The sequence below is a fragment of the Cervus elaphus genome, chromosome 9 (genome assembly GCF_910594005.1).
Source record: "Cervus elaphus chromosome 9, mCerEla1.1, whole genome shotgun sequence".
Classification (NCBI taxonomy): Eukaryota; Metazoa; Chordata; class Mammalia; order Artiodactyla; family Cervidae; genus Cervus; species Cervus elaphus.
In genome coordinates, this window is record NC_057823.1 from 33,513,054 (window position 1) to 33,526,308 (window position 13,255).

A 13,255-nucleotide genomic window follows, 5' to 3' on the forward strand; every position below is an offset into this window, starting at 1 on the left:
TATAGACTATGCCAAAGCCTTCGACTGTGTGGATCACAATAAACTGTGGAAAATTCTGAAAGAGATGGGGATACCAGACCACCTGACCTGCCTCTTGAGAAACCTGTATGCAGGTCAGGAAGCAACAGTTAGAACTGGACATGGAACAGACTGGTTCCAAATAGGAAAAGGAGTATGTCAAGGCTGTATATTGTCACCCTGCTTATTTAACTTATATGCAGAGTACATCATGAGAAACACTGGGCTGGATGAAGCACAAGCTGGAATCAAGATTGCCAGGAGAAATATCAGTAACCTCAGACATGCAGATGACACCACCCTTATGGCAGAAAGTGAAGAAGAACTTAAGAGCCTCTTGATGAAAGTTAAAGAGGAGAGTGAAAACGCTGGCTTAAAGCTCAACATTCAGAAAACTAAGATCATGGCATCTGGTCCCATCACTTCATGGAAAATGATGGGGAAACAGTGGCTGACTTTGTTTTTTGGGGCTCCAAAATCACTGCAGATGGTGATTGCAGCCATGAAATTAAAAGATGCTTACTCCTTGGAAGGAAAGTTATGACCAACCTTGACAGCATATTAAAAAGCAGAGACATTACTTTGTCAACAAAGGTCCATCTAGTCAAGGCTATGGTTTTTCCAGTGGTCATGTATGGATGTGAGAGTTGGACTGTGAGGAAAGCTGAGTGCCAAAGAATTGATGCTTTTGAACTATGGTGTTGGAGAAGACTCTTGAGAGTTCCTTGGACTGCAAGGAGATCCAACCAGTCCATCCTGAAGGAGATCAGTCCTGGGTGTTCATTGGAAGGATTGATGCTGAAGCTGAAACTCCAATACTTTGGCCACCTCGTGCGAACAGTTGATTCATTGGAAAAGACCCTGATGCTGGGAGGGATTAGGGGCAGGAGGAGAAGGGGACGACAGAGGATGAGATGGCTGGATGGCATCACTGACTCGATGGGCATGAGTTTGAGTAAACTCCGGGAGTTGGTGATGGACAGGGAGGCCTGCCTTGCATGCTGCAATTCATGGGGTTGCAAAGAGTCAGACACAACTGAGCGACTGAACTGAACTGAACTGAATAAATTCAAGTCTTAAGTTTTCATTTGCAGTGATTCTGGATACTTACAAGCATTCCATCTCAATCTAAAAAATATCATATTGGAGAAAAATTTGCAATAATAACTGTAAATCACTGTACAAGATATGTTGAGAGGTAAGAAATTTCTATAAAATGTCTTTCTTCCAAGAAAGGATGGGGAGACTATAGGGTAGAAAATAAACTGAAGAGAAATGAATTATCCACACAGGAAAGGAGGGATATTTTAGCTGAAATATAGCTGGAAAATGTAGGTAGAGGTCTTACATGAGAGTAGGGAAAAGGCAGAAATGTCTGAATCAGAGAAAGATCACTCCCTAAAGAGAAGTGAGCTGCCAAAAGTACAGGGTTTGCAACTGAGCTAAGTTGAGAATAAATGTAAAGAGAAAAGAAAGATTTTTCTTTAAAAAAACATTTATATACATTTTAAAAAGAAGTGAAGTGCAAGATTAGAAGTAAAAATACTAGTTAATTTAGCTTTAAGACTTATGAAATTAACTCATAGTCCCTGCTCTCCTAAAGCTTGCAGTCTATAACCAACAGATTCTGTTATACTGGATTGCTTTAAAGTATATCACATTTAAAATAGATGTTCATCTATTAGTTTACATTTTAAAATTGCTTAAGAGAGGTAGTGTTTTAAAAATTACACCAATCCCTGAAGTTTAGCCAGTGTGTGTCTCCTTAGCAATGAGTCCTTTTGAGCTAACAGACTGTTGGGTTTCCTGTAGACTACAGAACTGATAGAGCTTACCTGGTGGCTCAGATAGTAAAGAATCTGCCTGCAATGCAGGAGAGCCAGGTTGGATCCCTACACTGGGAAGATCCCTTGGAGAAGGAATGGCTATCTGCTCCAGTATTTTTGCCTGCAGAATTCCATGGAGGGAGAAAACTGATGGGTTACAGTCCATGGGGTCAGAAAGATTTGGACACAACTGAGTGACTAACACTTCACGGAACTGGTAAGAAACCAGGAGCCATTAGTATAATCCTGACACAGCTGAAGTGACTGCGTGCACAGCGGATTCGCTTTGTATAGCAGCAACTCACAGAGCACTGTAAAGCAGCGATAATCCGATAAAGATGTTTGTTTGTTTGTTTGTTTGTTTTAAAGAAGCTGGGTGCTCACTGTTTACATCTGCCAGAGTACGAGAACAACCAATTAATTCCATCTCATTTCTAAAGTTAGTTCTGGACAGAAGTTTCTACCAAGTCTCTGAATTTGCCCTATCTCTATTTTGCCTTCTCTTCCTCTTTTGTCTCCCTGAATGTAAACCTTCAATAATGCTTTTTGCTCAGGTCTTTGCCCTTCAGGTCTCAGGGTCTGTTACATCTCAGTCTGGAATGTCTGTTCCCCCCACCCCACCCCCACTCCTGCATCAAACTTCCATGGGTACTTTTAAAACCAGCTCAGCAGTCACCTCCTCTGGAAAATCATTCCAAGTACACTTTTCCTTCAGTACTCTCTCTGTATTCTGCTCGTGCTAACACCTACCAGTGCACTCTGTATTGCATTTTATACTCGCCTTCCTAACTAGGCTTGATGACAGAGATTGGGTCTATGATTCTCCTGTTCCAAGTTCCCAGCACAAGGACGGTGCCTAGTAACAAATGCTGTTGAATGAGTGGATCCATGTACAAGCTAGCAAAGGCCATTAAATAACCTCATTAAAATAGCTTTAATACCTCCACAAAAATATTCAGCATATGTAGAATACTCTTCCTTTTCCAAAGCAATAAAAGAGTTAGTTTAAAAGACATTTTTAATAATTCATACACTTCTTTGACATAGAATTATTGCTAATCAGTAAGTCCTAACTTTATGAAAGAATAAAATGTAATCAAGAAATGATGTCTTTTGCCTTAAAAAATTAATACCTGTCAAATGAATGAGAAGGCAAGTTACAGACTGGGAGAAAATACTTGCAAAAGTCATATATTATGAAGAACTGTTATTAAAATAACAGTTGAAGAACTGTTATTCAAAATAACAATGATAATAATAATTAGAAAGAACTCTTAAAACTCAAAAATTTTAAAAAGGCAACCAATTAAAAAATGGGCAAAGACCTTAACAGACACCTCACTAAAGATCAAAGATAGATGGCAAACAAGCATATGAGAAGATGCTCAAAATCATATACCATCAGGGAATTACAGATTAAAATAATAATGAGATACTACTACATACTATTTGGAGAAGGAACTGGCAACCCACTCCAATATTCTTGCCTGGAAAATCCCATGGACGGAGGAGCCTGGTGGGCTATAGTCTATAGGGTCGCAAAGAGTTGGACACGACTAAACGACTTCATTTCACTACACACCTATTAGAATGGTTAAAGTCTAGAGCACTGACAACACCAAATGTCAATGAAGATGCAGGGCAACAGGAACTCTCGTTTGTTGCTGGCAGCAATGAACAATGGTACAGCTACATTGGAAGACAGCTGGGTGTTTTCTCACTAGAGTAAGCATACTTTCCCATGTGATCCAGCAATTGTCTTTCTTGGTATTTACCCCAAGAAGTTGAAGACTTATATCCACACAAAAACCTAGACATGGATATTTATTAGCAGTTTTATTCATAGTTGCCAAAACTTGGAAGCATCTAAGAAGTCCTTCAGTACTTGAATGGTATATATCCATTTTTAAAACAGGGCCAGTATATAGCATTAATAATTTATTGTACAGGCAATGGGGAATGAGGCAATGTTTAATTATAACAGAGAGGTGTTTATGTATATTTGAAAAAGAAAACATTGAAGTAAACTGTGTAGATAATATTTGAAAAATATAATACTGATTTAAAGAAAACAATTAGAGTGGCGTATACTAAAAGATAAGTAGACATTTGGAAATATACTTTTATCACACTAGAAAACTGATCAAATCTAAATTTGGACAAACTAAAAGTAGAATGTTTGGGTGGATGTCAGATGTAGCCATAACAATAAAATCTAAAATCTACAGACATATCCTAGCGTTTGTTTAAAGTCAGAAGTATTAGAGGATCATGGTTCCTTTAAGTCTAAGCACCTACTTTTCAAGACAGCCATTAAGCAAATACATTCATGTTCTCCAAAGTGCTATATCCAGACAATGAAATATTTCATCATTATTCAGTATTGTATAGAAATAAGCCATCAAGCTACATAAAGACATGGAGGAACTGAAATGAAAGAAGTCAGTCTGAAAAGTCTACATGCTACATGATCCCAGCTACATGACAATCTAAAACAGGCAAAACAATGGGAATGGTAAAAAGTTTAGCACTTGCCAAGGGGAGAGGGAGATGAATAGATAGAACACAGAGGGTATTTTGGACAGTGAAACAATTCTGTATGATACTGTAATAGTGGATAAATGCTATTATACATTTGTCAAAAACTCACAGAACTTACAATTGTGAATCTTAATGTAAATATTGGACTTGTGATGATGATGATGCATTAATGTAGGTTCATCAGTTGTAACAGCTCTGGTGCAAGATGTTGAAAGTGGGCAAGGTTGTGTAGGGGGCAGTGGGGAGGAAGGGGAGAGGGGAGTATGTGCGTGCATGTATGCTCAGCCATTTCAGTCGTGTCTGACTCTTTGTGACCTTATGGACTATAACCCACCAGGTTCCTCTGTCCATGGGATTCTCCAAACAAGAATACTGGAGTGGGTTGTCATGCTCTTCTCCAGGGGATCTTCCCAACCCAGGGATGGAACCCACGTCTCTTATGTCTCCTGCATTGGCAGGTGGGTTCTTTACTATTAGCGCCACTGTATAGGAGAACTCTTTGTATTCTCTGCTCAATTTTGCTATGACCCTAAAACTACTCCAAAATTTATTAGGGAAAAAGGAGAATATGTCTTCTATATTTTTTAGTGTAAGTAATCAACATAAAGATGACAGCAGTATTGTGTAACAGTGAAGGATGTAGCTACTTAAAATATATCTGTGAACCAGCTGCCAGGACAGTGCCTGAGAGCTTGTTAGAAATGCAGAAGCCCAAGTATGTCCCCAGACTCACTGAACCACAGTCTGTGTATTAACATGTTCTCCAGGTCATTTGTGTGAACATTAGAGTTAGAGAAACACTCACATAGAAGATTAAGAATGAAAGTAGGAGCAAGAAGAACCAGGTTCCTTCTCACCACATCCACTCATGTTGGTTAGCATTGGACAACGTATTGAAACTGCAGGTAGCTAGTCTATAAGTCAAGAGAGTTGGACTGGCTCAAAGGTTCTTACTTTGTGGTCCCTGGATCAGCAGCAATAGTATCATCCATACTTGTTGCAAATGCAAATTCTGCTAAATAAGAAACTGTGGGGGTAAGCCTACCATCTGTTTTGTAACAAGCCTTCCAGGTGTTTCTGATGTGACCTAAACTTGAGAACCACTGGATGATCTCCAAAGTCCTGCTCAATGTGAACATTTTATGATCATCTGAGAAAATTTTAAGTGTCATGAGATTTTATGTAATATGTGTGTGTGTGTGTGTATGTGTGTGTGTGTATAACTTGAAACTAAATCCTTATACACTTTAAACAATTAACTAGCATTCTTTTTATTTTCCACTTAAAAATATTTTTTATATTGATAGAAATTTCCATTGAATTTTTTTCTGTAACAAAAGCACAGTACTTGTACCTGGATACAAAGGAAACAACTGATTTGAAAATATCCTTCAGACAAAGAAACTCTGAGCTTGCTGTCCGTCAAGAGACGAAGATTTTAATACGACATAAAGGCTTTTTTCCCTTTGTAATTAGGAAAGCCACATATTTTTAACGCCAGGATGACTGGCTAAGGTCATTTTCATTACCATAATTCCCACTGAATGCTAAGTATGTTTTCTTTCATCCAGTAAGAAAATCTGAAAAAGAGCAGATAATGTAAACTTTAATTTTGGTTAATCACAGAAAAGAAGTCCCTGATCACGCATTAAATACTGAATCATGAAACAGCTAATGGGATTCATTCAGTAAGGAAACATAAGGGTGCTAACTTCTTGTCTGATTCCAGCAAGATGAGAGAATTTGACTTCATCTAAAATTTTGTCAAAAACAACACAGGCAAGCACTATTTTTAACTCCTAATTTTATCCTAAAGAATTCATAGTGTCAGCATCAAACAGTTATTTTGAAAGAAGGAAAAGTAGGTACATAAACCATTAGCTCAGTTTTTATTACCAGACAGTTACTAATGTTGTTGGGGGGTGAGGGAATCTATATCCCAAAATTGTTGATGCCTGGGCCCATCTTGGTATTCACTTCGTGAGCAGAGCACCCAACAGAGTTCCAAGGGGCTTTCTTTCTGAGTCTGACTATGAACTGTTTCCTACACACGTTAAAATAGTACTAAGAAGATATATTTGTGTGACTATAGGCTTAGTTTACCTGAACCATTGCATTTTCCATATGCAAGCCCTGGCAACCCATCACAGGGACCTCAATTGCTGACTCTGACATCTTTTGTCCAAACCAGTGTTCCCCAACCTTTCTGGCCCCAGGGACCAATTTTGTGTAAGACAATCTTTCCATGTACCTGGGAAATGGTTTCAGGATGATTCAAGAACATTATATTTATTGTGCACTTTATTTCTATTATTATTACATCAGCTCCAACTCAGATCATCGGGCATTAGATCCGAGATTGGGGGTTGGGGTTGGGGACACCTGATCTAAACCATTAGATTGTAGCCACAGAACTTGTGGGTTTTTTATTTGTTTGTTTTTTTGGTTTTTCTCCTAAGGATAACTGTTCTCTTGGTCTTTTGAGTATTGCTGAATAGAACAATACCACTAGTATTTCTGGTCAGATTTTCAAAGGGACAGTTCCCATTTTAGCAAGACAAAATTGCCTTTTTACCTCTACTTTTGCAGAAAACAATTTATGAGTTTTACGCATAAATCAATCAAAAGCCTGAAAAATAGGGTACCCAGAAAAGAGTGGGCCCTTGACAACCTGTCCTAAACATGTTGCTGACAGCAATAAATCAGTAGGATTTTGATTTCCTATAAGGTGTTTGCCTCTCTCATCACTCTACCTCCACAAAGGAATAATGTTTGGGTCACAAAGGGCCAGATTGGGTCAAGCATGAGATGTGTAGTGGGGTGAAGGATGTGATGCAGAGGACAGCTGCTGAAATAGGCTCCGAAGAGGATACGCTCAGAAACGCATCAGTCCCTGAAGAATCCACCCCTCCAGATCCCCAAGTAGCTGAGAGAGATGGGGGAACTAGAGAGAAGGGAAGGCAGGTTAAAAGAGGGGCCAGGGGAGAGGGAATGGAGAAGAGGGGGGAAGAAAAGGAGACAATGGAGAAAATAGAGGAAAAGAGGGAGAAATCAAGATGGGGAGGAAAAGGAGAGCTGAGAAAAGAATAACCTAGTGAGCTGTGGAAATGGGGGTGTGAGGAAGAGCCCAGGTGGGGAGGAAGCAGAGAAGGGGGAACGGTAAAAGCCAGAGGGGTGAGGTTGGGGATGTTTATATTGCGGGGTCATCATGGGTGTGGACCTGGAGGTTTTGTCTAATGAGGTCGTGACAACTGCATGGTAGACGGCCTACAGAAGCTTCTCCCCAGCATGCATCTGGCAAATACATCACTGGCATGGATGAAATTAGCGTAGGGCCAGGGCTGGTCTCCTGAGATATGTTGCTTTCCTAGAGCAGGAAAGGCCGCAAGGTGAAATTTCTCTGCTGTAGTCGCTGGAGACTAGTATGTAGTCAGAGGGAGACTCCTACAGTACGGTCACATCTCGAGGAGCCTTGAAAACCCCCCAACACTCCTCCTGCAGTGGAATTTCAGTCACTGCAGGACATACTAATGTACCTCAAGGGTTTTTTCTCATTCAGGATTTACACCAGTCCCCCTGCTGTGACATGACAATATTGGTCCCAGCCTCAATCACAACTCTGTGTTTTCTATATGACAAATGAACACTGTATTTTTCTAATATTTATTTTTAGAACATAGCCCTAGTGGGAAATTTGGGGAAAGAAGTCCAAATATTCCCTTAGTTTTACCTATTGTGTAATAAAATTAAATTTATTTCTGTTCAACTGGACCATGAAATGCATATTATGTATTTATTAATCTCTTTGTTATGTTTGGACTATATGTAAGTTTACTAAAGACACTGGGGTTTGTCATTTGTATATTTTATGATGTCAGATTTCTTTTCCCAACTATTTCATACCTGTTTATCCCAAGAGAAAGTTTCATATTGTAATGAGCTGGATATTACTTCATGTAATAAGGGTTCTATAAATAAAAATATGCCTTATTCCTTTTTTTTCATTCTTTACAAACTCTAATATCTCTGACTAGTTTTTAATAATTTTAATATCCTGCTATGTTTTGTTTTCAGATTGTTCTCCTGAAATACTAGAAAATAAATGACTCCCAATAAAACACCAGTTAAAGAAATCTTCAAAAGTCTTTGTTTGGTTTTGTTAGAAATAACTCCTACATAGGCAATTTGGAATGTGTTCAACACAAGTGTGAATCATCACTATGTAATCTTTGAGAGTGTGTTGAAAAGAAAATCTTGCAAAAGAGAATGTACCTTGCAATAATCTTATAGCATCTGGCTCACACCTGGGCAAGTAAAATTTACACTGTTGCACTGTGATAATTTTAGAACTGTAATATGAGCTGTCTTTGGATATTATATTTTATTTCAGACTATTTCTACTACCAAAGCTAATTTGAGCCATTTTGTGCACAACAAATAGTTGAAGTAAACGTTGGAGAGAACTGATTAATTACAGTGGTCTTCTCTCAAATACCAGCTAGACTTGGCTGTGTGTGAACATGTAAATCTTTATGTTACTATGATGCTCAGAAGTTTGGACTCTACTTTCTTTAGTCTATAGCTTTTAGCCTAAGCCATGAACATGCCCATCTTCAAGATTTGTATGTAAAATCTATTTAGACAGAGGAGTAACATCAATATTTGCTTTCCACATAATGTAAAAATGTTAGTGAAAGCCAGAAAATTTTTTTTCTTCTTCTTTGGGCATTGTCATGGTTTCTGAGTGTGATTCTAATTCAGTCCTCCATAATATCAAATATGGTACATGGGCAGACATTCAGAGGGCTTTTTTTTCCTTTGCATTTCTCTTCTGGCCCATCAGTTCTTAAATTTTGTTCATGAAATAATTTTGTTAAAAGGTGAGAAGTTGCCTGTAAAACAGTTAATTTTTTCCCCCAAAGATGTCAAGCAAACTTCTGTCTGTAACTTTCACATTATCTTTATCAATGGAGCCTCTCTTTTCCCTCTCGCCGTCCTAACCTCCCTACTTAGACATGCCCTATTTGCTCAGTTCCCTCATGTAGGTTTGCTGATGTTCACTCAAACAAGTCTACACACACACTCATTTTTTTTTTCCTTAATTTTTCGGCCCTGGTTCTACCACTTGATGTCTGAGATCAGGACCAGTGAAGTAGTGAAAGAGGCAGATTAAGTTCAGTATGCTCCTTCTTTCCTTATCATTTCTCCAGTCTTCCCTTCCTCTCGCTGGCTAAGTCCCCTCCGCGATACCTCAAGGCTCTCTCTTCTCAGCTATGTCTTCCCTACACATGCACATCCCTTGGGAAGCATCTCCTATTTCTGAATCTTCCCTAGTTCTACAGTCCATCAAAATGCATCTATTTTCTGCCATAGGGTCTTTCTCTTTCATAGACGATGAGAGCACTATTGAATTCATCACACAGCCACCCCATCCACATGAGAGTGAGGTAACGTACTCACTTTTGCATAAGGCAAAAGTAGGGTTTCCCCAGCTATGTGCATATAGCTTTTCTTCTAGAACTTAAGACACATAACCTCCTCAGAAGCCCTTCCCTGACCTCCCTCCTCTATTTTCTATTTCATCATTGTTTAGTTCCTCCACAGTGTTAACACATTTGTATTCACAGTATTAAAGTTCACTTGAGGATATAAATCATAACTGTACAATTTAATAGATTTCTACATGGTGGCCTCCTTGGACCCAGAAGTGTAACCTGCCTGCTTCCGAGGGACCCACCTTATGCCCACCTTGGATCATTATTCCTCTTCCATCTCAAAGATAGCCACCACCCTAAAATCTGCCCCATAGACTAGTTTGCATGTTTTTCAACATTATAGAGTGTGCTCTTTCATTAGACTTCTTTTATGCAATATAATATTGATGAAACCCACCCAGATGTTGCTTATAGCAGTTCATTCATTTCATTGCTGAACATCATTCATTGTATAACTATACCACAATATATTTATCTATGTCACCACTGATGGACAATTTGGGCCTACTACAAATAATACTGCTATGAAAATGCAGTCCATTGTTTTGGTGCACTTCTCCTGGATATAGAAGTTCAATTACTAGGTCACTGAATGATTTTCCAGGTTTAACATATATTGCAAGTAAATTTTCCAAAGTGGCTGGATCAATTGACACTTATACCACCAAAGTACAAGATGTCAAAAAAACATATCAACATTTGGTATTGGTGATCATTTATAAAAATTTAGCCACTTTGGTGAACGTGTTGTTATATCTCATTAAGGTTTTCACTTGCATTTCCCTCATGATTAATAAAGTTTAACACATGCTCATGTTTCTTGGTCATTTGGATAAGTCTCTTTTATGAAGTGCCTTCTCAAATTCCTTGCCCATTTTTTCTCTTGTGTAATCTTGTCTGTGTGTTTTTTTTTTTTTTTTTTACTGATTTGTAAGAGTTCTTTATATATTCTGGATATGCGTCCTTATAAGACCTATGTATTGAAATCTCTTCTGCCACATTCTGGCTTAACTTTTCACTCCATTAATGATGGCTTTTGATAAACAAAACTTCTTAATTTTGATGTAGTCTAATTTGTAAATGTTTTTCTTTATGATTATTTCTTTTATTTTTGTTTTAAAAATACCTTTTCATCACTTAGGGTCATAAAGATATTTTCCCATGCTATCTTCTAAAAGCACTTTCACATTTAGAACTACAACCCACCTGGAATTGGTGTTTGGATGTGATATGCAATGAGAATAAAATTTAGTTTATTTTTATATATGAATATCCAGTGACCTATCATCATTATTGAAAAGGCTGCCCTTCCTCCACCCTAAACAGAATCATTTGTATCATAAATCACAATTCCTTTTGGGTATAGGCCTGTTTCTAAATTCTCTGCAACATTCCCTTGATTTGTTTCTCCTTTTCTGAATACTGTATTGTTTTAATAACTGTAGATTTATGATATGTCTTAATATCCACTATTGTAAATCTTCCAACCTTGTTCTTCCACAAGTTTCATGGCTATTTTTGGCCTTTGCTATTTCCATATATGTTTTAGAGTTGGCTGATCAAAATCAAAGACCCCAGTTCTAGAAAAATACACACATACACTCACAAACAGCTGAACTTTTTTTCTTGAGAATGGAAAATCAGACAAGAGCATAATGATAATGAAAAAAAATGCCTTTCAAGAACATCTATTTTAAAATTTAAAATAAAATTTGGCAAGCTACTATATCTGGCAAATCCTACTTAAAATGTGGCCTCTGACTGACATTCACATATGTGGACTACCTAATATTTAGGTAGTCTATTAGGCTACCTAAAATAATTAGGCTACCTAATATTTCTGTGTCTCAGTTCTGTATTTTGCAATCTTCACTTACTATTCCTAAGGTTCAAATGAAATAATAAATATAAAGCACTTCTAACAGTGGGACACACGGAGCCAGTAAAAGTTGGTTATTGTTATTCTTCTATCACAGCACTCTTTCATTTAGTCTCCTACTATAATTCATGATTTCTTGTCTCTTTCTCTTACTAAATTATAGGCTCCATGGTGGAACCATCCTTGGCCCAGGCAAGAGCCTGTGCTCCAGGATCCGTTCTTTAGCAAGCCCTGTGTATCACAAACATCACAATCCTAAATTTATTAAAGGATACATGGGTCACTTCAGATTCAGCCATGAAGAATGGCACAATGCAGTGTGTGTCACCCTAAAACAACAGCTCTTCTGACTAAACTTTGCAGATCCAGGGAATATTGTTGTCTTTATTTCTTGTTTTATGTGCTCAAAACAAGGTGACTGCATTTGAATGTTCTAAAGGTTAGCTGGCTGTTCCACTGTGCATGTCAGAAACAGTGTGGTACAGGCATACAAACTGTCACATAAACCAATGAAATAGAACAGAGGGCCCAGAAATAAACGCATGCATGTACAGTCAGCTAACCCTTGAAAGTGGGCTAAGAACACAAACTGGGGAAAGGATAGGCTCTTCAATAAGTGGTGTTAGGAAAACTGGATATTCATATGAAATTAGGACTTTATATCACCATATGCAAAAATCAACTGAGCTCTGAAGTGGTAAGAATACTGGCAGAAAACACAGAGAAAAAGCTTACTGACATTGGTCAAGGCAATAATGCTTTGTGTTGTGACATCAAAAGCAAAGGTAACACAAGCAAAAACAGACAAATGAGTTTATACTGAACTAAGAAGTTTCTGCTCAGCCGTGGAAACAATCATCAAAATGAAGAGACAACCTATGGATTGGGAAAATATATTTATAAACTGTATATTTGATAAATAGTTAATATCCAAAACATATAAAGAACCCATACATTCTCCATAGCAAAGAAAATTAAAAATCTGATTCAAAATGGGCAAAGATGTGAATAGGCTTTTCTCAAAAGAAGACATACAAATGGTAAACAAATACATTAAAAAGTGCTCAACATTATTAATCATCACAGAAATTCATATCAAAACCGTAGTAAGATACCACCTCACACCTGTTGGAATGCTGTGGCTACTGCTGCTGCTAAGTCACTTCAATCACGTCCGACTCTGTGTGACCCCATAGACGGCAGCCCACCAGGCTCCTCTGTCCCTGGGATTCTCCAGGCAAGAATACTGGAGAGGGTTGCCATTTCCTTCTCCAATGCATGCATGCATGCATGCATGCTAAGTCACTTCAGTCGTGTCCAACTCTGTGCGACCCTATGGACAGCAACCCACCAGGCTCCCCTATCCACGGAATTCTTTAGGTAAGAATACTGGAGAGAGTTGCCATTTGGAATGGCTGTCATTAAAAAGACAAAAGGTAAGTGTTGCCAGGGATGTGGAAAAAAGGGAATCCTTATACACTCAGCGGGAATGTAAA